The sequence below is a fragment of the Pyrgilauda ruficollis genome, unplaced genomic scaffold (genome assembly GCF_017590135.1).
Source record: "Pyrgilauda ruficollis isolate IOZ18807 unplaced genomic scaffold, ASM1759013v1 scaffold9, whole genome shotgun sequence".
Lineage (NCBI taxonomy): Eukaryota > Metazoa > Chordata > Aves > Passeriformes > Passeridae > Pyrgilauda > Pyrgilauda ruficollis.
Genome location: NW_024531043.1, coordinates 3,049,499 through 3,058,472, shown reverse-complemented (window position 1 = coordinate 3,058,472; position 8,974 = coordinate 3,049,499).

The following is an 8,974-nucleotide window of genomic DNA, read 5'->3' as shown; positions in this document are numbered from 1 at the left end:
CACGAGGCGCTGCGGCCGCGGAGCCGCCGCGGGAAGGGGCGTGCGCGGCGCGGCGGCTGCAGCCGGGAGGGACGGGGGTCCGGCGGCGGCTCCGGGCTGCCGGCTCCGTCCGTCCCTGTGTGTTTGGAGCGGAGGAAAGATGGCAGCGGCTGCACTTCCTCTTGCACTTTCACCCCTGGGGGGAGGAGAAGGAGGGGGCGATACCACCCCCCCTACAAAAATCCAGCGGGGGCCCCCCGGCTGCTGCTCCCCGACCAAGCGCCGCCGCCGCCGGCCCCGGTCCGGGCCCCGCCCGCTTCGACGCACCCTCACCACCGGCGCCGCAAACTTTCCTCTCTTCTTTGGACGAGAAGACCCCCACCCTATTCACAGAGACCCCCCCTCCAGCCACTCGGGCTCCCGCCAATGCAAGAGCAGCCAGAGCCAGCAGGCCGGCCCCCACCCCGCCCGCCCGCGGGGGCTGGGGGCTGCAGTCTCCCCCTTCCCCAGCACCGATCCTCCAATGCCGAGCCGGCAGTGAGGCCCCCCCCCCCGCGGCTCACGGGGGTGGTGGGGCTGCGCTCGCCCCCTCCCCCAAATATCCGGGCTGCAGCTCGCCCCCGAGACCCCCCTCCCGCTGGAGAGAGGAGGAGGGGCCGGCGGGGGGGGCTGCAGGCAACCTTCCCCCCTCCCCAGGCGCGAATCGTCCAATGCAAACCCTCCCGGAGCTGCAGAGGCGCAGAGCGGCCCCCACCTCCCCGGCTCGCCTGAGGAGAGCCGATCCCAGAGGGGCCAGGGGCTGCAGCGCAGACCGGCCTCCCCCCGGTCTTTCATTGCATTTCTCACCCCCACCCCCCGTACACGATCAACTCTCAGCCTCGCCAGAAGAGCGAGGCGCCGGCATTGTGGGGGAGGGAAGGGGTACAGCGGGAATTCTTCCAGTGCGAAAATGCCCTCCCCTTGGGAGCGGTTGGGAGAAACGGTACCCGCGGGCCGGGGGCTGCGGGAGGCACGGGCACCTCAGAGCCCCGAGTGCGTCCATGTTGGGGAAGCTGCTGCCCGCGGAGCCCCTCCCGCGCACCCGGGGTTCCCACGGCGCCCGGAGCGCCCCACGCCCCAGCGCGGCGAGGCTCCCGCTCCCTTAAGTTACCCTTCCCCGGGCCCAGGTTAAACGCTCCGAAATGCACTGCCGAATTCACTGCGCGGGCTTGCCTGGACTGTCCTAGTGCTGAATCTTCCCTGTGTGCTCGAGGTCTCTCTATGAAGAGCTGCTATTTCAGCATCTTCGTTATTCATTTGCATCTGAAATCTGCTTTCTGTTTCAGAGAGAGGAATTTTTCTCTACTTTTGAAAAAACATCTCCCCCTCACACATCACACACACACATTCCCCAAACAGAGTTCTTTGTTTTGTTAAAGACAACGCTTGGAAAAAAGCGTTCAAGGACACTTTTTTGCATTTGTAACATCAAGCCTAATTAAGAATGCTTGGACCACCTATTCACTATCTAATATCGTCACTTAAACTATTCTGTGGAAAATAGTGAACTTGGCGCATGTGAGGGCATCACAAACTACAGAGCCTTCCAAAAGCTCAAACCCAGCACTTGAATTAAATAGTGGTGAAACTGAAAAAGCATTCTGGGTACTGATGTGCAAATGAGCGCACCAAGCTTCCAACTTTCAAAATATTACATTAACACTTAAGGCCACACAGTGCCCTCAGCCTGTACACCAGATTTCTTCTGCTTTCGATAAGAACTGTTTGTCTCTACTGCAGTCAGAATATTACCAGTAACTTTTTATTACTGCACTATGTGTGTGAACACCCTGATATGAACATATACTTTGAGAAATTCGAGGTGGAGTGGTAGCAATGCTGACAAACCCAGCTTAAATACACCCTATTATATAGATAACACAGTGCTCATATTCTCTTAAGTTTGTGTGCCACAGACACATAAGTTGTACTTGCTACAGTGAGGAAAATGATTATGTTTAACTCACTAGCCTGGCTGCAAGCACACACAGACATGGAGCAGCTAAAGAATCTGGAATTTGCTTATCTTTCTTAGTGGCTTTGGACAGTTGTGTGCCTTTCCCCCAGTGGTTTATTAATTTGCTTTTCTTTTAGCCCCCAGCCTCCTGACATGGTTCCTGCTTCCTATTTCAGTTCCCTCCTTGCCTGTTCTTTGTCTCTCCTCTAGGCAGGGGGAGGGGGGTCCTGCCTCTCTCACAGCACTTTCCTCAGAACTTTCTCCAGTTGCCACGGAATGTTCTGGTTTCAGCTTCCAGCCCTCCTGTTTAAAAGGCACCATCCCACACACCCTGCCTGCTTCACTGGGTAAAAGCTAAAACAACCCCAAAGCATGGCTGTTTCTTGGCAAGTGACCCACTCACACTTGCCACGAGGATGCCAGATCAGCACACTGGGAGCTCACACTCCTAACAGTTGCTGGATGCTTGTTCAAGACGACTGCCAGCACCTTGCAGTCCCGGGTAATCACAAGGACACCGACACAGCCCTTTGCCTTGGCTCCTCAGCACTCTGCCATGGCAGTGGCTGCAGCTCTCCTCTTGGTACTTACAGTCTTTGTACACTGGCTCACCGCACCCTACAGCTCCACCAGCACACTTAAAGGACTGCTGCTTAGAACGTTTTCTGGTCCCAAACTTACCCTGTCTCAAAATATGAGACTATCGAAGCAGTCATTCAACTAGCATTTGTTAAAACATTGCCAAATTTCTTCTGAAAATGAACAGGTACTAAACAAACTGAGCAAAAATTTGGCTCATCACTATGAACAGACTTGTAAGGTGAAGTTCCCCAAATTTAATGTGATGCCTAAATGGCATTTTTCCATACACAACTGTGTAAGCAGGCAGGAGTTATTACCTTTGAACTCAATTAACCATCACAACTAGCAACTTACTTTTTGAACACAAATTTCCAGATAATGTGAAAGAAAGTTTTAAATTTCAATTTTGAAATTTATGTTTTCTGTATCCAATATTTCCTTTCCTTTTTAGATTATTCATAATCTATTTTCTTTGAAATCCTCTGCACTGGAATGTGCTGAACTTCTTTTGAATCCATCCCTCTTTTAAATAAAGGCATTTTCTTCAGCTACTTTATTCAGCTTCTCACTATTTCCTGTCTCACTTCTGCTCAAGGGAATTCCTGAGGTGTCCCTAAATGTTTTGCAGCTGCCTGGTGCCTGCTGAAGCACTTTGATTGGTATTTCAATAGTATTAATAATCTCCTTTTCTCCAAACATGTGTGTACCATTTGGGACTCCACATTGTACATTGCTCGCTTCACTGCAGATCAATTGCTACTGGCCTTACTCAGAAGTGCAGACCTTAAATTGGTGTGCAAATATAGGAGGTAACAAAAGACTGTTACAGTTGAATCTGTTCAAACATATTTGGGTATATGTTAATTAGAGTTGAGTCATACCTATTTGTTCAACACTTTCAGCTTGTGAATCTGTGTAGGTCTTGAGGCTACTGAAATTTTTTGGAATTATGATACTCTTTAAGAAGGTTAGTCACTATTTCACAGGGATTATAATATTAGCAGAGACATTTGTGCATAGCACTTGTGCCAGCTAATCAGTCATATGAACCATTTCCTTTCTATGCATGTTCCACAGAAATACACAGCACTGAGCAGTTTGTGGCACACTTGAAATTTCAGTGAGTAGCTGTCAGTTTTTCTGAGCTTTCACTGATATTTTAATTAACTGCTACTGATATAACAAGCAATTAATTCAGCATTACTTATTCGTTGATTATTACTTAATTTTAGTTTTTAAAGCTGGCTCAGTTTATTATTAGGAATCATCCCATGAGAATGCCAACCCTAGCAGCAAGGATTCTCAGACTTGGAGACAGCAGTTTCCTCTGTAACCCAGACGTGGGTTTAGTGATTTGTCAGCTTTCTCCTCTAGAAGCAGATGAAAACTCTTTAAAAATACCCAGCACCCTCACAAAACTGACAGCAATAGGATGGTATATGATGCTCTGGAAAGTACACAGAAAGACTTACTTTAAAAAGAGAAAACAGCACTGTTTGGTTTTCCTCTTTTTGATCACTCTCCTCACTGCACCCATGTGCTGTGTACTCTGTGTGTTGCATGGCAGCCCACGACAAAGTCTGGGGAGTTGATGTTAAACTATACGATTTTCAGTTGTTATACTAATTTTACACAGTCTTGGAAGCCAACCCTTGATACTTAATCTCCCTTTTGTTCCCCTCATTTCTTCAGTCTGCTCAGTTTAACTTATTCTAGACTGCCTGAAACCAAAGCAACCTGACCCATTCAAAACAAGATTGCCACATTAGAGATCTGTGCAACGTGGAAATACAACCTAGGATTCCATCTCGTTGCCTCCCAGTGAATTAGGCATTCATGCCTACCTAAGCAAACCTGACAGACAACTTTTTCTCCTAAAACATACAATACAATCCTAAATATGCAATGCAAGCACAAAGGTTTGGTATTTACAGATTAACAGCTAAACTACTGTGCTTTTCGCCAGGAAAACTCCTACCTAGATAACAAGTAAACTGGCATAAAAAAATAATTAATCCTAGAAGACAGCTAGGAATTGCTACATCTTTACATTTTACAACATTCAGAAGAGATGCAACTTTCTGTCTCCTGGTTCAAGAGTTAATTAAGATGTGAATTACATCAATTCTCAGAGTCACTTCACCTCAGGCAATCAGTATTATGCTTCCATTGAAGATTCAGCACTATCGATTTAAAAAATCTTACCTTTTGATAGAGCGTTTTCAAAATATCTTTCCTCCGAACAGTCATGAAGCTGGCCCTTAGTCAACTCATTATAGCTCATTATAGTTTTGTCTCTCCTTCAGCATGAGCAGTTCTTCCCTGAAATACAATGATAGGGTTAATTAGCAGCCAGTTCTCAAATCAAAGTACAATTCATAGGGTAAATTTGCAAAACTGTAAAAATTAAATAAAACCAAACACCAAAACTGAACAAAAACCCACAGAAAAACCACGTTAAAATGAACCAATTCTCTATATGCCTTAAGCTGCAGTTACTCTTTTTTAATGAGGGAGCTGTGGCAGGTTGGTTACAGTCCCATACCCATAATTCTTAAAATCCTAAGAACTCAGACCACCGTTACTTTTTGATACAGATTATTTTTCCCTGGGCGGGTGATCATTTCTGAGAGGATATGAATTTTCAAGATCCTTGCTTCATCTGAAATCATGATTTCATTTCTTCCCTGTCACCTTCTCCCCACTTTCTGAAATCCTGCAGAAATCCCACCACTAAGCTAGAAATGCAGTCTGTAGCAAGCCCACAAACACACAGCATCAGCTGATTGCCAGAACAGTCTGCAGCTTCTGGCATGGGGTGAATTACCAAAACCACAAGGGTTGTACTACCAGAGTAGCTCTTAAGCTAAAATGACCTTCTCAGTGCACTGTGAATAAACTTGATATCCACAAGTATTTATTTATTAGAATATAAAAGAGGAGAAAAAAACCTCAAACCTGACTAGGTGAGCATGCATTGCTTATTTTTAACAAGGTACTTTATGTGATTTTAATGAAGCATTACATGACTTATCACAATTAATTTAATACTCACTGTATTTACCATGTACTGTACAATGATAAATTTTACATGGTGATCCAAAACACTTGCAAGCCTCTTCTCAGTACACTTTGATTGCATCTCACTATTTCATGTAAGTAAAACTCTTACTCAATCTAAAATACTAGTTGTTTTAGAAAGAATTTCAGAATTTGACCCATAATGAAGTAGCTTATTTAAATTTGATAGTTTGACCTAAAACCTAAATGCATTAGCTCCTAAGCCTTCCTGTGGAAGTGAGCTACAGTTACCATACTTGCAGGGCAATGCTATAGAAACATGACAGTTTCAATCATTCTGCAGCAACTGCACATTCCTCTTGTGCAAAAATAAAACTGAGGCACAAGTAAAGGGAAAGACTTGCTCAAGATCAGTGTCAGCAGGACTGAAGTGTGTAGAAGATGAATTTCTGAAACCCATTTTTCTACAGCCCTCCATCATTCACATCTTGCTGATGAGGTATGTGCCATTGCAGTCACATTCCTGTCACTGTAGCTTGGTGAAACAAACACTCCTGGTTTTTCCCAATCATTGATTCCATTCTGTGTCGTGTTCCTGAAGTGTTTGATGAGACAGCCTTTCCATCAGATGCAGTCTTTGTCCACCTGCTGAATACCTTTTAGTATATTGCTTTCCTTATCTTATTAGGAACATTATAAGAGAACTGCTGAGGGGATATACTTCCAGTTTGTTAGTTAGTCATTCACACGACTGCGCGATCATTTGTGAGTTTTACTCCAGATCTGAACCTTCGTTCTGTGTCATCCATTACAGGCAATTGGTCCCAGGAGGGATTGACTGCTGTGCAAGTTACAGCCTTTGGAAGTATTCCCTCTGCTGCACTTCATCTAGATTTCCTAAATGGAATGATTGCAATTTAAAAAACACACATATACGTTTTCATAAAAAAGATGGCAATTCACATACTCCATCTTCCATCAGTGCCCACTATAAAGCTCAATTAACCTTTTGAGCAGATCTCAGTCTCTGGCATCTCCTTTCATTTGCTCTCTGGTTCTACTGGGGGCTTTTATCTCTTTTGACATTTCCAATTTTCTATTAATATTTTCCTTGATTTTTCCCCTTCTCTGACTGACTTTTTTTTTTTTCTTTTTATTTAATAAGGTTTTATTATTTGCACTCTATTTTCTAGTTTTGACTGCAGTCCTCAGGGGACATAATTTATCAATTCCCAGTCACCCACCCTTCTGTTATTTTTCCAGCTGTTGCACCTTATTTCCTATGGTAAGAACCACCCTGTTCTCTAAGCACCATATCACTTAAACCACCTTTATATTAAAAATTCACAGCAGTACTCACAATAAATAAAAGCAATGTTACTCTGTTCACAACCTAGAAACAATCTCTTTTGAACAAGCTTTTCTGAAGCTTAAAAGATGATGCTGTTACAAACAAATATAAACTACTTTAAATATCCTAACCAATTAGAAAGTGTTAATTTGGCTACCAAAAATCAGACTAATTATCTTTATTAATTAAATTCTTTCTCCCTTCAGGTAATTGAGGACAATACTCAACACTGAAGGAAGTTTTTAGTTGCCTAAATTCCTTATACCCTTTGCTTGAGTAACTTTCTGAGAAAAAAAGAATTTAAGAGCTTACTGCTCAGCTGAATGTTAAGAACACTATGGAAACATAAACCAGGAACACAAAACCAGCCCGTTACTAAATTTTCACACCATGTGCTTTATTGACATCTTTGTTCATTCAGCCCCAACTTTGAAAAATAATTTTAAGTTAGACTCAATTTATGAGATTTGGGGCGAGTTTGTAAGAACAACTAGCAATAAGTTCTGAAGTTAACTATGATCTACTGCACAAAAGAGGGGAGGTCTTAAATCCTGATTGAGCATTCAGAATCTGCATTCTTCTCAGTGTTTTTCCTTTTACTAAAAAGAACCACAAATGTGAACTGATTGTATGGCTGAATTCAGTTGAGGCATAGACAAGTTCAACTCCATCTGAAGTAAATAGGAAAAAATTTGTACCAGGGTCAAATCTCTGTCCCCTGTTGGAAAAGGAGGTTGTTGACAAGGAATAATTAGAAAACCATGAACAAATGTACAGAGGGTAGGTGCATTTATATTTACCCTAGCTTAGCTGAACTAACATTACCAGGAATAACAATTCCATTTTATTTGAGATTCTATTTTAGTAAGCTCTGTATAAGCTTCTATTAATGACAGTTCCCACTAGAAAGAGTTTATGACAATAAAGGCTGCTTTCTTGATTAAAATAAGACAAAAAGGGAAATGCAGAGGCAGAGACCACAAATAGCAGTGTGGTTCCCATTGCACTAGCACACTTTTTTTCCCATTTCACTGTAAGTTAAAGAAGATTTAATGATTCCATAAAAATTCTATCATTGAAACTGTTGTAAGGTTAGTTCAATTTTGCCAGTTGTGACATACTCAGAATTCTGTCTGAAGATGTGGCAGGTGTGTCTGTAAGTGCTCACACTACAGGCCCAGGAGAGTGTATTTTTGGCTTTTTCCCCCCTAAAGTTAAGTTTTACATTTAGATACACCCTATAGAAACAGACTTTGCAATAAGTTGAGATAAAAGAGCTTTCCTGGAAAGGATACTGAACATGGACAAAAAGGTTTATATAAATATTCGAATGTAGACGAAATATGACACAGAAACAAACTTGTAAACCGAAGTCCTGAACAACTATTAAATTGTATTTCCTTGTCATAAAAATACTTTTAATTTGAAATCCAATTGTTTGGCTTCTTGTGAAACAGCCTAACGCTGGAAATGCTTGGCATTTTAAAGTTTGAAGCGGCCTTAAAAAAAAAAAAATCCTTTATTTAATTAGCCTGCCTTCAGTGCAGAGTTACAGATGTCCCTCGGGCAAAGTGGTACGGTCAGGGCTCAGCTGAAAGGAGCCGTGAGAAAGCTCCGGCATGAAGTCCCGGTGTGACAAAGCCCCAGCTCGGGAAGGCTCCGCCGCGGGCAGTGCGGCAGCGCTGCGGCCGCGGAGCGCCACAAATACACACCTGGCTTTGAGCACAGCGGGCTGCGGGAAGGACGCGGGGAGGCTGGTCCGGTTTAACCCCAGGGAAGGGCACACGCCACCTCCCTTCGCGGACAGCGAGACCCCCGGCTCCTCTCACACCTGCGGGGCCGCTGCCTCAGCGCACAGCTCCGCTCGCAGCGTCCTCTCACAGCCGAGCGCCCGGCTTCTCTCGGCGCCGCAGCCCGGCTGCCCCTCACGGCCAAGCGCCTCAGCCTCGCCAGCAGCGTCCCCGGGCCCCCCTCAGGGCTCCCGCACACCCGGCTCATGCCGGCTCCCACAGCCCCGCTTTGCCTCGCACACATCACACGGACAC